The 19,758-nt window shown below is 37.6% G+C and overlaps 2 pseudogenes across 2 annotated transcripts; one reads left to right on the top strand and one right to left on the bottom strand.

Annotated features, from left to right (window-relative positions):
• The first annotated feature begins 318 nt into the window (after nucleotides 1–318).
• Nucleotides 319–2,974, top strand: LOC148921345 (THO complex subunit 3-like; annotated as a pseudogene). Its single transcript, XR_016121969.1, has 7 exons — nucleotides 319–500; nucleotides 615–694; nucleotides 791–918; nucleotides 999–1,083; nucleotides 1,274–1,342; nucleotides 1,990–2,227; nucleotides 2,406–2,974. The product of XR_016121969.1 is annotated as a THO complex subunit 3-like (transcript).
• A 3,993-nt stretch (nucleotides 2,975–6,967) lies between these two features.
• LOC148921346 (DExH-box ATP-dependent RNA helicase DExH11-like) lies at nucleotides 6,968–14,510 on the bottom strand (annotated as a pseudogene). The gene is made up of 13 exons (XR_016125311.1): nucleotides 14,502–14,510; nucleotides 14,154–14,221; nucleotides 13,558–13,950; nucleotides 12,931–13,086; nucleotides 12,742–12,852; nucleotides 12,446–12,499; nucleotides 11,530–11,787; nucleotides 10,863–10,972; nucleotides 10,146–10,296; nucleotides 8,778–9,231; nucleotides 8,160–8,374; nucleotides 7,832–8,070; nucleotides 6,968–7,181 (listed from the first exon to the last, which is right to left on the bottom strand). The product of XR_016125311.1 is annotated as a DExH-box ATP-dependent RNA helicase DExH11-like (transcript).
• Nucleotides 14,511–19,758: the final 5,248 nt, after the last annotated feature.

Below are 19,758 nucleotides of genomic sequence, written 5' to 3' on the forward strand. Positions count from 1 at the left end.
TAACACATCCATACAACAGTTTACTATAATTAATGCTAATTATCTATTGCTCATCCAGGGGGCATGCTATACATCAAAAAATGAAGGTAAGATCAACTTTGTTTCCCCAAAGTTATGATTTTTCATCACCATACAATTTGCAAAGGATAAATGTTTTACAAAATTACTTTAAAAAGTTTTTGTTTTTGTTTTTAATTTTAATAACAGTGGACAGATGGAGAGTTTGATATCGTATGGGTTGGGCTAAGGCCGAATTTGGGATCTTCACTTGGGCTCAGTCCAAAAAGAGAGAAGAATAAAATATGGGAACTTTGGTGAGCATTTCAGTTATGGAGGGATTGATTCTCTTCCTGCTATTGATAACAGCGAAAAGAAAAACTTTCTCACTCTCTCGCTCGCTCAAAATTTGAACTGAAACTCAAAGAATGATAGAGATGGAGGAAACCACAGTACCCTTAAGGAATCTCACTAGCAGAGAGTACCCGGGTCATAAGAAGAAGGTCCTCTCTTTCTATCTGTTACATTTTTTTAATCCAATTTCAACCTCCACAAAACCCTAATCTCTTGCTCTCCATTTTCAATATGCTAAATTTTATATGTGTCATTGTGAAAAGGTGCATTCTGTGGCACGAAGCTCACATCGGGCTCTGTAGATCAAACCGCTAGGGTTTGGCACATTGAGCCCCACGGACACGTTAGTTCAGCTGTTCCAATAAAATTCATTATTATTTCCCAATAAATTTATTATATTTCTATGTAATGAGAGAATATTTGTGTATATATGTTACAGGGTAAGGTTAAAGTTATTGAATTGAAGTGGCATACTGATAGTGTGGATCAGCTGTGTTGGGACCCCAAGCATGCTGATTTGATTGCCACTGCCTCTGGAGACGAGAGTTCGTCTATGGGATGCTCGTAGTAAGTCATTTCTCCTTCAAGTTTCAATTTTTTAGGTACAAAGAATGGAATGTGATGTTATATCCATCTGGGTACTTCAGGTGGAAAATGTGCGCAGCTAGCAGAACTTAGTGGCCAGAACACGCCTATAGACCTGATGGGACGCACATTGCCGTTGGTAATAGGGTAATGTTTACTTGTGCTCAACCTCTATTGTATGAGTTTGTGAATAAGTTCATTGAATTTTCTGATTGTGAATGACTTAATTTGGTTGAATTATGAGTAGTGGGTGTCAATAGCTAATAGCTATGTTTTGCTGTTCCATATTCTGGTGTTGCTGTTCTTATGCTGATTTTTGCCCCTCCTTACAATGTAGGATGATGAACTAACAATTCTGGATGTTCGGAAATTCAGGCCCATTCACAAGCGAAAGTTCAATTATGAGGTAATTATTGAAATGGATGCTTCTTTTTAATATCCCCCTTGTATATTGCATGTTCTATATGAGTTTTAGGTTATTAATGTCTCATCAGCACAAGGCTTTTAGAAAAACTTGGTTACTCAACCTTGAGAAGTCGTTCAATTCTGTATGATATGCAAATGTGACCTTAGAAATTGACCTTAAGAACGATTGCTTGTGGAACACAAATCACAATATGTTAAGTTATCTCTCTTCTCTTCGCGCGCGCACACACACACACACACACACGTATATATATTCATAAACCATTTTGTATACTTATGTTGGCCAGGTGTTATATCTGAAATGAATTGGTTTTTTCCACTTCAAATTACCAAAACATATTGGCACACCACTCTGATGCGTTGAAGCCCTAAAAGTTATGAAATTATCAAGAAATAGATTTTTTCAATGAACATGAGTTTTTTTTTAAAAAGTTTGTAGAAATGTCTATATCCCCATGATTATGTTTGCAAGGTTTTTTTTTTTTCCACATGTAACTTTCCCATTGATGGTTTTTCTGATCCTTACACAGAGTTGCTTCATCCTAATACAAGGGATGCGGATAAATCCTGTTTATATTATCTGTCTCTGTACCTCAAATACTTTTGAGCATTCTTCTTCTTTTCCAGGTTAATGAAATTGCTCGGAGCACAAGAAGTGAAATTTTCTTGTTGACTACTGGAATGATGAGAACAAGTTTTCTGCATAATTTCTTTCTACGTAATGGAACTTGGAATGGGTATTTTATTGCATATTCTCCGGCTCAGGTACTGTTGAAGTACTAGCGTACCCATCTCTTCGACCAGTTGACACTCTCATGGCTCATACAGCTGGGTGTTATTGCATTGCGATTGACCCACTTGGAAGGTGTGGTACAAAGATGTATTATCTTTTCATTGATCCCGTAACGAAAAAAGAATGTTTATTAGCTGTATCTATGTAGTTTTATTTATCTTTGTTCCAAAATTCTCTCTTGAAACTGTCACATGAAGACTACTTTTAGCGCTTCCATATACTCTTTTAAATGCTCTTTAGACGATGACAGGTATTTTGCTGTTGGAAGTGCCGATTCCTTGGTCAGCCTGTGGGATATCTCAGAGATGGTCTGTGTGAGAACATTTACAAAACTTGAGTGACTTCTACCCTGTGTTCCCCTATTATTCAGATTCTTTTTTCTTTTTAAATTCTGCAGTTAGTGAATAACTATGGACATTGCACACATTTTTTTACCTTAGGTTCTTGTGTATACTTTAATCATCAGCATCCCTATTCCTGGAATGATCTCTATTTGTACCTTTCTCAGATTGCCTGTGAGGACAATAAGCTTCAACAACACTGGAGAGTATCTTGCTTCTGCCAGCGAAGACTTATTTATTGAAATAGTAAGTAGTACCTTATGTGGCTCACTACGCTTGGAATTTATCTCCTCAAGAAGTATATTCTCCCTTGTGGGAGGATGTCTGGTTACAAAGGCTGCAGCCTGTCATCATACCTGACCAATTTACTACTGTACAACAACTTTGTTTTGTAGGTTAGACGCCATTTAAAAAAAAGAAGAAGATATATACGTTCACTGAAGTTTTTATTTTTTGTTTACAAAGGATTTGTGGCTAATTCAATCCATCTTTCATCACCTAAGTAAAACTAGTAACAATATAACTGCTGCTGTATAAAACAGTCCAATGTTCAAACTGGGAGGACAGTGCATCAAATCCCATGTAGGGCCGCCATGAACAGTGTTGAGTGGAGTCCTAAATCCAATCTCCTTGAAAGTAAAGGGCGGCCATTTTATTATGATACTTTGATCCATACACATTTCAGTAGGCGAGTCTTATATATCCACCTTCAAGTATATTTCCTTTTCCTTCTATTAATTCTTCTTAATTTATAAGTAAAATCTGTTAAAGGCTCTGAGGCAAGCGGACATGGAGATATGCTCTGCATAAAGCGATACAACCCAACGGTTTCAGAAGAAGTTTGAGGATAGCTCTCGCACAAAGTTGGAGACTATACTTTTACCCGAAAGTGTAATCCATAGTCTCAGTCGTGTTGGACACCGTACCACATCTGATTACATAGACAAGGCTCTAGCACTCATATCGATCAAGGGAATGTATCTACAAGATGGCTGCTCTGATTATTATGCAATAGTACCAAATAATGTAAGAAAGAGACAAGAATCTTTACCCTAAAGAATCCGTGTTCTCCACTTGTCAGTTATATAAATATATTGCAGTTATCGAAGTCAGCTTCACAATGAAGTTTGTGTATCATTGTTTTGGCAATTAGAGTGGTGACCGTATGATTGAGTCAACAGTGTTATCTTTTCTCCAATAATGTCAATCACAGGAAATAAACACTTTTTAAAAATACGTTCCAAAAATATGTTTTAAGGTTACTAACAATTCCTGCATTGTTACATTGCCTAGGTCTAAGCGTCGGTGGATTTTCACTTATACTTACGTTGCCTTTTACTTTTTTCTATCCTCACTACCTTTTTTCTTTTTTTTCTTTTTACTATTATTTGGATAGTAAATTTCTTTTGGTATGCATTAATGAGTAATCTTCTATTTGTCAAATGGATAGATGTCTTTTTAAATACGATGATAGATGATATGATAATGTAACACGTGAGTGAGATTGTTTCGCAAATTAAATCAATCAATTAGTATTGGGAATTAGTTGCGAGAAATATACAAAAAAAAATTATCAATCAATGAATGAAGCTGTTCAAGAATTTTCAACTAATGATGCCATATATTGTAAATCATATGTAAAACTTGGGTTGAAGACAAATTGACCAAGTATTAATAATGAACAATCATTCTTCTTCGCCATTAAATTTCATCATGCTTATGCTTAGTAATATTGGATCAAGCTCAAAGCAGTGCATTAAGTTAATATTCATTCAACCTTTGGTTGCTAGCTATAAGATCAAATACCATCTGAAAATCACCACATAAAAGAGCTGCTGCAGTAATTGGAGTTGTAATTTCAATTTCATCTATGTCTAAAATTCTATTACTGTCCTCCCCCCACATCTTGTAGATTTCATTGTGCTTGCTATGATTAATAGTTGCTGCTTCAAACTTATGAACCACGCCATCTATTTCAATGAGGCTCAGTCTACCAGTTCTTGTCTCCAAGTCATTTTCTCTGATGAGCTTCCTAATTTTACTTGCAGTTTCCTTTTCTCCCAGCAGCCGTATCGAACATGAGCCCTGCAGGTTTATATCTGTCATCAGAAATATTGGCTCAGTTGTGCTTGAAAGCAAGGTTCCCTCTCCTCAGGTAATGGTGCATCCCACAAGCACCAAGTAAACCAATTTAGGCTTTTTCGGCAGTGACATGAGGAGTTATGCCGCCTCATACAGGTAAAAGGCCAAGAAGGTCTTATCCCGTACTCATGCACCATTTCAACATTGCCCATGGAGCAAGCAGAAAAAATAGCCACCTAAATAATTTCATTCGGGTAAGTTCCATTGGCAACCATGTCATCAAACAACTCAAAGCACATTTCAGCTTGCCCATGTATGGCAAAACCATAAATAATTACCCCCAAAGCAATTACATCTTTTTGTGCCATCCTCTTAAAGACTTCATAGGCCCCGTTTTCAATGCTGCCACATTTGGCATACGTGTCTATAAGAGCAGTTCATATCAAGAGTTACACTAATCTTTAGCTCCAATTTTATCAGCATATGCACGTATCCATTTCCCTTGGTCTAAAGCTCCCAAATGAGCACAGGCAGATATTATGAGCTCACAAGGGTTGGCTCATTTGGAGAAACTTCGGAAACCCCTTATCTAATATAATTGTAATATTGTAACTGCTAACTACATCAAAAAAACCAAAAAAAAAAACAAAAAAAAAAGTAATCAAATTGAGAAAACTAGAAATACAGCGACCAAAGTTTAAATCGACACAAATCACATTGACCAAAATTGAAAATAGAGTTGTCAACTAAAGAACACCGATCAAGACAAACACGATTAATTGAAACAATATCTATTACATAAATTCAATTAACAATGACATATAAACAATTTTTTCCCCTTAAAGAACGGACGTTTGTTACTAGTGAGACCCTCCTTCAAGCCCCTGCAATAAAAGCCCACTAACTAGTGAGACCCTCATTCAAGCCCAATTCAAATAAAAGCAAGAGGAGCAGCAGCTCAGCTGTGAGCTGATTTGATCTGAAGAGAGAAATCACAAGCAGCACGCCCCCGCCTCCTCTCTCAGCCTCTGTGGTCAGGTAATTATACAATGATATTTCCACTCAGCCTCTGTCGGTCAGAGCGATATGAGCTTCTTCTTCTTCTTATTATTCAATTGCATTCATTTGATTTTAGTTGATTTCAATTGCATTCATTTGATTTTAGTTGATTTCGGGTTTGGGAGCTTCTTCAGATTATTTGATTTCAACTGCATTCATTTGATTTTAGTTGATTTCAATTGCATTGATTTGATTTTATTTGATTTCAATTGTGTTCATTTGATTTTAGTTGATTTCGGGTTTGGGATCTTGTTATTATTTGATTTCAATTGCATTGATTTGATTTCAATTGCGTTCATTTGATTTTAGTTGATTTCGGGTTTGGGATCTTCTTCTTATTATTTGATTTCAATTGCATTCATTTGATTTTAGTTGATTTCGGGTTTGGGATCTTCTTATTATTTGATTTCAATTGCATTCAATTTGATTTTAGTTGATTTCAATGTTAGGGTTTTGGGATTCTTCTACCATTGCATAACAGAGTCGGAGAAGAGGCATATGGCAGCTATGTGGTCTGTGGTTCGAAAGTTGGGGACTAAATATTCAACACTACCACAGTAAGTCTCATATCAACACAAATTTGCCATTGTAATCCAAACAAATCGTGATCTTAACTCTCTAAGACCTTGAGATTATTTTTGTGTTTTCATGCTTCCTATTTTACCATGCTTTTGTTCTAAACTCTCATTTGATCATCATTCAATGTTGTCACAGCCGTCCTCCTCTTTTTGGTAACCATCAGACTCTTTTTGGCAACCATCAGAATCTGAAAGCTCCGCTAGTTCTGCATCGGCAATATTCCAAATTGCCCCATGTATGTAGGATATTACCTTTTTGTATTTCTTATTTGATAAATAGAATGCAATACATAAAAAATAAAACATTGAAATTACCCCGCATTCTTATCTGATGAAACTCCCTATCTATATTTAACTTATCTATTTGCCTCCAAGCAGACAGAGGAGATTATAGACCTCAGGCCCATAATGGGTCCCGTCCGGGACCAAGGTGACACATGTAAGTAAATTACTTCCCTTTTCTTTTCCCTTTTTCAATTTTTCATGGCCTAAATACTGAATTCTGACTAAAGCCCAAAAACAAATACTAGCTCAATGTTGGGCCCTAGCAGCCACAACATTTGTTGAGGGAGTGCATGCGTGCCGCACTGGGAGAAAGATTATCCTTTCCCCACAGAGCGTGATTGAGGGTCTTGGCCGTGGTGATGACCCTGACACACCATATTATACCTGGAGGGCCCTACAATATATGCGCGACAAAGGGGTCTATTTGGAGAAGGATTGGCCTTTTAAAGCCAAAAGACCAATAAACGTAAGTCAAACACTAAACCATTACTTAGTAACTTCTGAAAAGTATCAATTAATACATTTTCATTCTACTTTTTTTTCTTCTTCCTTTCAGTATTCTGCAGAGAGGATTTACCTCAATGGTTTTAAGACCATACGCGGAGAGAAAGCCATCCAAGAGGCACTCAATAGGAACCTGCCAGTGTTGTGCTGTGTAGCAGTCCATCAATCACTTTTGTCCTACAAACGGGTGAGTTATGTTAATGATTATGCTTGCATAATAAGTTCAAATAAATATTTCTAATGCAATTTCTATTTAACTGCAGGGTATCTTGGACACCCAAGAATTCTATGGATTTGAGTGCCCAGCATGTGAAGAAAGAGTTTGGAGCTGGTGCAAAGGGTGTGGATACGGTGAGGGATTCCACGTCATGGTTCTAATTGGATATGGAATATATAAGGGAATACCATACTACAGAGCCCAGAATTCTTCAGGAAAAGCTTACGGAGAAAATGGATTTATAAGGATACGAATGGGCAAAAATATGCTGAGGATTGGAAATGAGGCGTGGATTCCACTTCCAATGGTTTAACATCTGAATCAATCTTTGGTGCTGATCCATTCCTCTAATGCAGCAGAATCTGGGTGATGCAAATCGCACATAAAAGAAATAATCTGTGCCAGGGACCCAGGAGACATTGAGAAGTGAAAATTCTAGGTAACATGGTCTGATAGACTAATAGGGCCAGACCTAGTGGTCAAGTGTGGACTCTTAAGTGTAAGCATAAAGTTAGCTAAATCCTATGCATATATTTTGTATTAAAAACAGATATTTAAGTATGGAATTTGGCACAGAAGAAAAATTTGTACGCAGAAGATGGGAGAGAACCTTTGTTTCGCCTGAGACAGTTTTGGAGTAAGAGAAGGTTTGGAAGTATTCTTCTGCTGAAACACAAAGGCAGACATTAACGCCACAGCTTCTTCTGGTTCCAGGTCATCCAGTTGGTTCTCAAACAAACACTCTGTGCAAATCAACTCCTCCCCTGAATTCATTTCGCATGCAACACGGCCTTTTATTTGAACAACAAGGTCGGCATCTATACATCCAATGTCCTTCAGAACATCTATCTGAAAATATACAATTAAAATACCAAGAGGAATCATAAGTATTAAGCCACAGAAACTTAGAAAAACACATGCATATCATGGACATTTACCCGGCCTTGAAAATCTGGCATTTGTTGCAGTGCTTCATCTGACATTTCATACTTAAGAGCATTAACTTCCTCTTTGTGTCTCTTTATCTCTCTTGCTAAAATAATGTGCTCCTCCAACTTTGTACAACCATGGCACTTATTCTTTGCCATCTTTTGCAACAAGTTAGTCCACTTGTAGTATGTTTCCACAAGATTCACATCTCTCAACTTCAGATCTGAACCAGAGTCACCACTATGAAGGTCAGCTTAAAGAGTGAGTTAAACTCTATAATTCTCAATTGATCCAAGTCTTCAGAACATTCTAACAAGTAAAGTGCCCATAGAAGTTATTCAGTTCGAATGCTTTATCAACAATAGAATTCTTGAACCTAACAGAAATAATCGAACAGAAAAGAGAAAGTAAATGGGACAAATGAATATCGAATCAAGGAGTGGACAGTCAGGAGGTCAGATTTCCAACGGTATAATAAAAGCATCCACAGAATGAATGCATCACAACTCTATATAGTTGCAATCAAGTGTATATTAATCTAGGATGAATATAATTTATAATGATACAACTGGACTTTAATTTTCCAAAACCTTTTATGTTTTATTTAGACTGACAAATAGATATACCTTCCATTGGATGTAAGGCTGGAGGGTACTTATTTCCATTGGATTTTGTGTCCAACAGCTGTTGAACTGTCTTGGAGTAAGCAGGACTGCTACCGTCTTCAAGAAGCCGAACTTGGTCAATCTTTATCTTGCAATTGCATATGCATAAAAAATCCTTGTTATCCACTTCTCTAACCTCAAACCTTACCCCAGCAGCAGAACCCTGGTGTGGTAATTTGATGTTGATGACACCCGATCCTTTGCGAGAAGTGACGCCAGAAAAATAATCTTCTTCAGTAGCACGTTTAGATTTTGGTACCATGAAATAACCTTGTGGAAAATCGTTGTTTTTACTATCTTGCAAGTTACCACGAGCAAGGGGAGTTTGTAATTCAGGTATCAGCACTAAAACAATGTATTGCTTATTACTAGAAGAAGGAGCTTTCACGACGACTCCAAGCAAGTGGTCCTGGGCCTGTTGGTAAGGCATGATACACGTTTAGCATACCCTCAACTACTCTGACAAAGAACCAGATACAATATCAATGAAAAAATGGAAGTCTACTTGTACAGTTTAATATGAGAAAGAGACACCACGGTAGATGCAGATACCAACATATCATTCTTATGTGAGGACTAGAAACCACCAAATCAGCACCAATCAAACATATCACTGGGGAACAAGGACTCCCTTGAACTTCAGTTTCAAGGGTGAAGAGAGGGAGAGTGAGATGCCACAGAGAACTATCTCGATTAACCCTCAAAGTTTCTAAAACTTGCCTTTTCTGTTATCAATCATTTCATTTCCAATGTAAAAATGATGAGTTCTGAGTTATTTATTAATTAAAATTGGTTACCAATTTGTTCTCTAGGCTCAAGATATGGAATAATTCTCAGATTACAATTTGTGATGATCTTCCATGCAGGCTGTAGGATCGTGTCTCCTGATTTTCGCATAGAAGTTGTCATTGAAGACTCCAGCTTTGGGACGTTTAAGGGAAATAAATTGGGTGACTTGTTTGAAGTCGGGGCTAAATTATCACTAAGAAATAGAAAATATTAAAGTCCAAGTCTTATTCAAATTACAATATTTCATTTTTTTTCTTAACACATTAATAATCAACCCACCATCAGAGGACATCATTCTTTTTTTCTTTTTCAAAGGGTAGACATCAGATGCCCACATATTACGAGTATCTCTACACATCATGTAAAATAAAAGAATCACCCATAGTCATGCAGGAAAGCAATCATTCCTATTAGCACAGAACAATAATCAGAAGAGTAACACTACAATTTGATCCCGAGGGAGGAAAAAGCAGGGAAATAAATAAACAAACAATTTAGGATATGACTGGAATTATTGTGTAAACTATGTAAGGGACTTACTGACTCTGATTTCATGACTACCACTCTCCCAGCTGTAAGAAATTTTTGGGCAACAGGGGACTGCATAACTGCCTCCAATATTCCCGTGTTATATGTCTCAGCTTCTGAGTACGTCATAATACTCCCAATAGCTGGTTCACCTTTTATACATCTACATGCAAATAGTCATGCAGCATAAAAAATAGAATTGCAGCATATTTGATGAAAGGCAAAACATAACATCAAAAATAGAATTGCAGCATCTAACAAGTAATAACTTCCATTTACTAAAGTGTCTTAGACGATGCTTTGACAATTAATGATTATCATAGAGATGCATAGACCTTATACATCAACTGAACTGATAAACAAGGACAGACCATCGTCAATTGCTTAAAAGAAATAAAAAAATCACTTTTTTATATCGTTCAAAAATGCTAATATGCTATTACAATTTACAAGGCCACAAATGCTATTGTTAGATGAATACGCAATGATAGCAGCAATATCCTCCTAATGAGATAATGATATATGAGCCTAAGCCAAAATCGGTTCAAACACAACTATTTTTATGTAGCACTTGGTTAACAGTAAAAGTTTCAAAGCCTGCACGCCTAACAGAGAGCTATAGCCACATTTAGTGGGTTACCACTGGATTGAATATATCACGTAACATATAACATGTGTCCTGACATATTATGCAGATAACTAATAATCATGACTCTGCCATTGGCCTACTCAATAGTTTTTGTAGGTTGTGCAAGCTATAGCATCAGAAGTTGCTGCTGTTCTGGTAGTTTCTTCTGAGCATGGAATTCAGCAAAACTTCTTTTCAGCATGTCCTCCACCTGCAGTGACGGTCCCAATGCACTCACTAAAACTGCAGAGCTAAAACCTTAACTTATCTTATGATATGAAAAGTAGACTTGTATTTTTCACAAACACAGAATTAATTAAAAGGAACAGCTAATACAATTTTTCGTTTTAGCAAACAAATATACTTTTACTCTAAAATTAGCCTTTGTTGATAGAATACTGTGACAATGAGGTTAAGATGCAGAAGCCATTCCATCACTCCATGGACCCAAGATGGTCATTATAAATGCAGCCACCAGGGTTTTGTTACTTCTCCTAGTGAGCCTCAATCAAATATTAATCTACCCCGAAAATTATTGTATTTTCACCACAGGTTATAAAAAAAAAATTTGTTTAGCTCCCCATAAAAGTAAAGATGTTATGGATGAACAGTATGTATTTATCCAAATCAACACGTATAAACACGTCGGTTTTATTTTTAGCTCCTACAATTTGGACACGGACTTCAATTTTTGAAAATTATTGATCAGCAATCTATTTTATTTTCCCATATTTATATGAACGGAGTTGAAATGAAGTAAATAGGCACCTTCAGTTCCTCAACACGAAGGAGATGCAAGATCATAATATAGGTCAGCCGAAACTGAGATTCAAGCCTGGTTGCACTTCCAACTATGACATGATTTAAATCTCTTTCTTCTAGGATTTCATCACGGCACATTACAATAACTGTACCAATTTTATCAAGTCCTCTTCGGCCTGCACAGCCTGCCATTTGAGTGTATTCTCCTGGCAGTAATTGTCTAAATTCCTTGCCATCAAATTTCCTTAACGTATCAAAAACAACCTGCAAAAATATTGACCAAAGTTAGAAGTTAAGATAGCAATGTTGTATATGCAACTAAAGAATAGCGAACAGGTAAGAAGATGCCTTGTCGGCTGTCGGTAACACATCTGTCAATTTATAAGATATTTTAGTGGCAAATTTGAAATATTTTTCAATACTGAATTTCATCAATACAAACAAACCACAACTAGTACAGGATGTGAAGTGAATTTGCAGAAATTTATAATACGTTTAGGGGTCATAGGCCATGCCGTTTCTCATTCTAGTGAAGTAATGAAACATAAAACTCAAGTTTGAAGTCAAAACCATCAACCAAATCAATTCAACGGCAGAATCAAACTAAAGGAGCTCTTCCACGTGACTGCATTATAAGATGTCAAAATAGAAGCTCTAACATGTGCAGCTTCAAATTCAGGAAATAAATTATTCAATCAACAAATTTGCAGACACTTGTACCATCAGAACTATTTAGAAGGACCTTTTTCTTTTTATAGTTTTGCAAGACTGGTCAATGTTAATCAATTGAAAATTTAACAGTAGGAAACTAATGCAACAAAAGAATTCTGAAATATGCACCAAATCAAGAAAACCACCAAATTCTTGATATTGTAGCAGAAATTATACTTCAATTTTGGAAAAACTGCCCAACAAAACTCACCGTTCTAGCTGGTGCATTGACTCCCATTGCAAATGTCTCTGTTGAGAACAAAACCTACAAAATAACAGATATAGTCACTAAAAAGTTATTAGATCTAAATTCTAAAATGACCATTAGAACTCAACGACATGTGAAAATAACAGAGAAAATTTAACTCTAAAGATTATTAACACAAATATGCAAACTATTTGCAATGTCACTGTTAACATCTAAAGATCATCAACGGTAACTGGAGTATCATTTTGGAAAACAAAATATGAATGTCATGACACAGAAATAACCCAGACGTAAAATACCTTGATTACACCACGACAAAAAAGCATTTCAACAACTTCCTTAACAATTGGAAGCAGTCCAGCATGATGGGCACCAATCCCTCTATGAAGAAGGTTTTGAACTCTGACAACCTGTACATCAAATCATATTATGTCTAAGGCCCAAAGTTATTTTGTTAATTAAAAAGAAATAATTAGCATGTGACAAACCTGTGGTAAAGTTCTGTCAGATCCCTTTAGCCGCGAAAATGATTTATCACAGAACACACGAATCTCACTTTTCTCAGAACTACTTGTGAGGTCAATCCCATACATACTATCAGCTGACTTATCACAGCGATTCTTTGAGAAACAAAATATAACCACCTAGGCAGACAAGTCAAGGAATTGAGATCAAGATTACAGAATTATTACAAGAAAATGTAATACTACACAGGCATTTACAAGATAAAGCAACAACTCTTTGGTTCCGAAATATGAGCCGAACTTCTACTCTTTGCATGGACAATTAACAACAGTTCCATAGATACTTGAACTCAAAACATGGAGGAGACATAGTTATTTTCCCTGTTAAATATGACAACGACCAAGAATACACATTATTTGTCTAAATTTATTTCTCTATTTCGGTAGACAATCTAAAATTTAATATTTTTTCCCTTTTCATTTCTTTTTTTTTTTCCATAAAATTAAAAATATTATTATATAAAAAAAATAAAAAATAAAAACACTGCACAATTAACTGTCGTAGGGAGTTGTATTATTTCCATAAATTACTATAACCAAATAAATTTAAAGCAAGAGACATGCACAATAAGGAATTATATTCAAACATACAGGTAACAGAGACTTCTTCGAGAGCTTGTTAATAAGTGACAACCACAGAGAGGCATCTGACCTCCTTAAACCCCAATTGTTCATGCCATTTCCATTGTTTTGATTTGCTCCACCAGCTTTGGAGAAATTCCCCGAATTTTGGGGACCAGATTGTTTCTTTTGTTTTGCCCAGTTAGAACTTTGTTTTTGAGTTCAAGCCCATCATGAGAAGCTGGAGCTGGAGCTGGAGCATGTGATCCACTACCACCAGTGGCAGCACTCATATTCTTTTTCTTGAATGCATCTTTTGCAGCTTTGAACCCCTAGGGAATAAAGCTTTCACTTTCACATATTTTGTGAAGTTCTCCGGAGTAAAATAGGCAGTGCTCCAATGGGACTGGTCTTTTTGTAGTCCTGATATCAAAATTATACCCTCAAATACGAAAAGAAAGTAAAAAAGTTGACAACAAGGCATTACAAACTCCCTTTCTGCCACATTCTTAGAAGAATGAATAGTAAGCAGTGATAAAAACAAATCAAGATAGTTTTAATTGATTTGAATTGACTCAAAAGAACAAAAATAGTTAAATCCATATGCCACACAGATTCATGCTTACCCAGTAACACGGATTTTCTTTTGCTTTGTCCGTCCAATACAATCCGCAAACTCCACTTTGTTTGGTACCTACAAATTTACAATTAACACGTAATGCAATGCATCTGCTGCTGCAAACAAAAAATAAAAATGAAGAGGCAGGGGAAAAAAAAAAGACCAACTGCCTACATATCGAATGCACAAGTATCTTTACAGAAGCTGAGAAGTAATAGAACAGTTATGCCATTGTTTTCAAGGAAGGCTTTAAAAAGATATAGACAACGGAGCAGGTCCCAAGGCAAGGTAAACTAGCTATTCCACCTGCTACCAACGCTTCGATAATAGGTAGGTACTAGATACAATGACATACAAATTCCATAGCCCGGGCAATATAACGTCAGAAAACAACAAAGATAATGGACAGTGCTTTTATACTTGCGTGGAAAATACAGGTTGCTTAGCATCTTCTGACACAAAAATACCAATCTTGCAGCTGGAATCGTCACTCAGATTATTTGGTCGAAACTCTTTGCTCTATTTCCTAAAAGACCTAATCTATAACTTGGTCAAAGAAAACACTACATACCCCTTGTATCGATCAATAGAATAATAAATAACCATTCAGAAAATCCAATAATTGGCATGACTGATAACTTATCAACGTCATCAACCAATGAACATCTATGAACACAAGTGAAACAGTAAGACTGTACACGCACAACCTACAGATAGGCAAAGGTTTAAACTTTAGCAATATAAATTGAAATTGGTTGAAAAAAAATCATGATCTTGAAGCAGATTGCATCCTGTCTCTGCGAAAAATGAAGGTATCATCATCAATTTAGCCAAAAAGCTCCAAACTTTATAGCAACAGTGCCATGGAATTGAATTGAAATGAATTAGAAGAGTATCGAAAGATTTACCCTTTAGATTGAGATGAGATCTCTTTCTCTGCGATGATGATAATGATGATGATGGATCAGCAACAACAGTTTTGTTTCTTCGCAATCTGAGATCGTCCACGAATCTGAAAAGCCCCAATCTTTTTGGGTGTTGGAGGTGTTTTTGGTCAACTGCATGCACAACCTACAGACATGTTATCTATACTGGCTTAAATTCAAAGAAGGAAGGATGGTTGCAAGGTGAACCTTACCCTTTGGATGAAATTCAAATCAAACTGACCAAACGACAAACGCAGCCATTGCACAATAGGCAAAGGTTTAAACTTTAGCAATAGAAATTGAAATTGGTTGAAAAAAAAATCATGATCTTGAAGCAGATTGCATCCTCTGTCTCTGCGACAAATGAAGGTATCATCATCAATTTAGCCAAAAAGCTCCAAACTTTATAACAACAAGGCCATGGAACTGAATTGAAATGAATAAGAAGAGTATCGAAAGATTTACCCTTTAGATTGAGATGAGATCTCTTTCTCTGCGATGATGATATGATGATGTATCAGCAACAACAATTTTGTTTCTTCGCAATCTGAGATCGTCCACGAATCTGAAAAGCCCCAATCTTGGATGTTGGAGGTGTTTTTGGTCATCTGGCGTTGGAGGTCAGGTGTCGATGAAACATAACTCCGGTTTGGGACTTCATTAGGGTTCCATACTGACAGACACGTGTGTGAACTACTTTACTTTTGGTCGTGTACTCGAGTACTTAATGAATGGGCCCCAAGGAAACAGCGCTCTCTCTCAAATCTCTCAAATCTCTCAATCCATGTCCAAGGGTCGGTGGATTTTAAGTTATACAACACTGCCTTTTACTTTTTACTATCCCCACTACTACTTTCTTTCTTTTTTATTTTTTCCGAATCTCCACAACTACCATACTAACTATACAGTAACTCTTTTTTTTCTTTTTACTATTATTTGGAAAGTAAATTTCTTTTCATACGCATTAATGAGTAATCTTCTATTTGCCAACGAGATTGATGTCTTTCTAAATATGATGATAGATGTGATGATAATGTAACACGTATGATTGTTTCTCAAATTAAATTCATCAATTAATATTGGAAATTAGTTGCGGGACGTATATAAACTTTTTTTAATCAGTTAATAAGAGTAATTAAGAATTTTCGATTATTGATGCATATATTGTAAATCATATATAAAGTTTGTGTTGAAGACAAATTGCCCAAGTATTAATAATGAACAATCATTCTTCCTTGTCATTAAATTTCATCATGCTTATGCGTAGTAATATTGGATCAAGCTCAAAGCAATGCATTAAGGTTTTTTCTTTCTAACCATTGGTTGCTAGCTATAAGATCAAAAATCATCTTAAAATCACCACATAAAAGAGTTGATGCAGTAATTGGAGTTCTAACTTCAATTTCATCTATATCTAAAATTCTTTGTTTCCTTCCCCCACATCTTGTAGATTTCATTGTGCTTGCCATGATTAATAGTCTTTGCTTCAAATTAATGGACCATGCCATCTATTTCAATTCCATTGCATCTTTCTCAAGCAAGGCTATCGATCACTTGGGTAACAATCAATTGGATGAAGGTCTCTAATTTTAAGTTTGCCTTCTCAATTCCAACATCTCTTTTAATGATATGAAGACAACATCTGTAGAAATGTAACTGACTTAAAAATTAACACAAATCTAAAAGTCGCATAATCACGAGATACCAACATCTGTAGATTAGAGTGATTTAAGGTTGCTTCAGTTAAAATTTGATCAGTCGTTGGTTAGACTCGAATCAATTTACCAAACAAGAGAAAGTCGCATATTCTTGAGATACCTCATGCATATACAATTATCTTCTCACAATATACAATCATGTGATTTGTGGGAGCAGATATTTTCGTCTCCAATCACAACAACGCCACGTGGAAAAGAAGATTATCTCTTTTAATTAATTAATTGAACCAGTTTATCTGGCCAATTAATTAATTGGGATAAATATCTTAATTAACATGATATTATCTTTATTTAATAAGATAATATCATTAATTAAAATATTATCCTAATAAAGAGAAGATAATGTCATTATCTCATATATTATCTCCATAAAAAGAGATAATATCATTTAATTAAGATATTATCTCCATAAAAAGAGATAATATCATTAAATCAGATATTATCTCAGTCCGACTCGATCCCTACGAATTTGGGTAGAGAATAAACTCAGCATATTCTCTACGAAACCCTAGCCCCGAGGCTCCTATAAATAGATGACTTCATTCATCATTCAAGGTACATCTAAACCTACTCCTTATACCCGAGAAAAATACCCAAACTCTTTCTCTCTCTCCACTCTCCATATTTTCTCCACACGGCTCCGGCCACCACACACGGCTCCGGCCACCACACACGGCTCCGGCCGCCCCACACCCTACATAAACACTACTCCGTACCCTTTGCTTAGCTATTGTTTTTCTACAAACACTCGAACTAACTTAGGCATCGGAGGGCCTTTGGCCAACACCCCCCGGGTGTGGTCTATTTACTCCAATATGTTTTACAGGAATCGAGGAAGAGAAAGAAGGAAGATCAAAGGTTGAAGGATCTAGAAGCGAATATTCTCCCGTGAGATTATTTGCACAAACATTTGGTGCTTTCATTGAGAGCACGAGTTATACTCAACGCGTGCTCAAGGAATTCGTTCCTCCTATTGTCCAATCCGCCGAAGCCTTCCAAACAACCATGGTTGGAAGCAAGCGCACAAGGAGCAAAACCGCCGCGATGGCTAAATCGCGACGACCCAAAGCCACTCCACCCACGATCCCGCAATCGACATGGTGGCACCACCACCTCTCACCACCGTGCCACCTACCGGACCCGCAGTCGAATCTAGCAACCTCCGTGGCACCGCCACCGAGCATAGTGGAACCTCTCATCATGGTGGGCTCGTTACCACCATTGACTTAGGCCCGGTCTTGGAGCAACTTCAATCATTCCCTCCATTGCCTCCACGCTCGACGCATGCTCCTGCATACACATCCAATGAAACCCTAGCCCATGTGCAATTGGGCTCCACACACTTCTCTCCTCCCTATCCACGAAGTCAAGCAGATCTTAATATGAGAGTTGACCAGCTAGCTCAAAGGATGGACGACCAAACCAATATGATGAGGCAGCTCCTCCACCAAATAAATTTGGTTCAAAACCTTGACCTTGGACAACCGGGCGAAGAGAGAATGATGGATAAACGCACCTATCGGCAGCTCGATGGGTACCAAGCAGGTCGAGCAGGAATGGGCAGACAAGGAGAGGGACAACAACATGATCGACTTGCCGTCATGTCACAAGCATCTGCAAGCCACACACAAAGCAACGTGCGAGAAAGACTCGGCCCACGACTTGATGTTTGCGCTCGCCTGGGCCCGCAGGAAATGTTCATGAAAGGCTAGGTTCCCGGGATGTCAAGCGACAATCGCCATGTCGCAATCAGGATCATGAAGAGAGGTGCTCGCTACCCGCTCGCAGAGAAATATTCACGAAGGCTAGGCCCCCAAGGAGGTCAACTTGGTAACCCGCATAATGAGGGCCATGAAGAAAGGCACTCCACTGACCGCTCTCAAAGAACCAATTCTCATCGCCAAGTTACAGAAAATCCCTCGCAAGCACGATCCACCAACACGCCGCCTAGGCAGCGCAGAGAAGATCAACCTTTGCAAACCAACGAGGAAGTTACTCGGTCTTACCCAAATCGTAAAGGTCATCAACGTGACCGACTAGCCATGTGTGCGAAAGACGTTGAGAAGCTTGTGAATAACCGACTTCGAGACTTAAAGATTGGTGGAAATTTCGAAGATGCACTACGTGTTGAGGTAGACCGAGCAAACTCATCACCTTTCACCGTCGAAATTGAGCAGGCTGCTCCCCCGAAACGATTCTCAACGCCCTCTTTTACATGATTCAAAGGCGATTCCAATCCCAAAAGCCATCTGAAGCATTTTAAGAGCCTTATGATCCTCTACAAAGCTGAAGACGCGCTAATGTGCAAGGTGTTTGCAATGACTTTGCAAGGAGCAGCTCAGGACTGGTTTCACACTCGCCATCCGGGTCGATCAGTAGCTTCAAGGAGCTTGCTTATGTCTTCACTAAAGAATACACTTCTTATCGGTTAATCAAGAAGAATCCTGACCATCTGTTCAACCTTTGCACAAGAAGTCCAATGAATCCCTGCGAGACTACATCAAGAGGTTCAAAGCGGAGAGGGCAAACATTGTAGGATGTGATGACCAAATTGCGTCCTCTGCCTTCAAGAGGGGGTTGCCAACGAATGTGAGTCAGATCGCGAGTGACCATCTATCCTCGCCAAACAACGGTAGAAATCTTCGCTATAGCAGAGCGCTATGCATTATGGGACGACGCACCGGATCGCCACGAAGAAGGTGATCAAGTAGTGAGCGAGCAAACCAAGAGCGCAAGCATAGATCATAGCCTCGGGAAGGTGCTTCAAAGAATGAGAGCTACACCAAGTTCACTATCCCGATACACCAGATCCTGGCCCAAGTAAAAGACATGCCTTGGTTGAAGAAACCATCGCCTTTAAAGGGAAACCCAACCAAGAAGGATACCGGTAGATACTGCATATTCCATGAAGGGCATGGTCATTACACAAACGACTGCTTCGCCTAGAAAAGGCACCTTGAAGATCTAG

This window comes from Prunus mume, linkage group LG1 (genome assembly GCF_029339155.1).
Source record: "Prunus mume cultivar Tortuosa linkage group LG1, ASM2933915v1, whole genome shotgun sequence".
NCBI lineage: Eukaryota > Viridiplantae > Streptophyta > Magnoliopsida > Rosales > Rosaceae > Prunus > Prunus mume.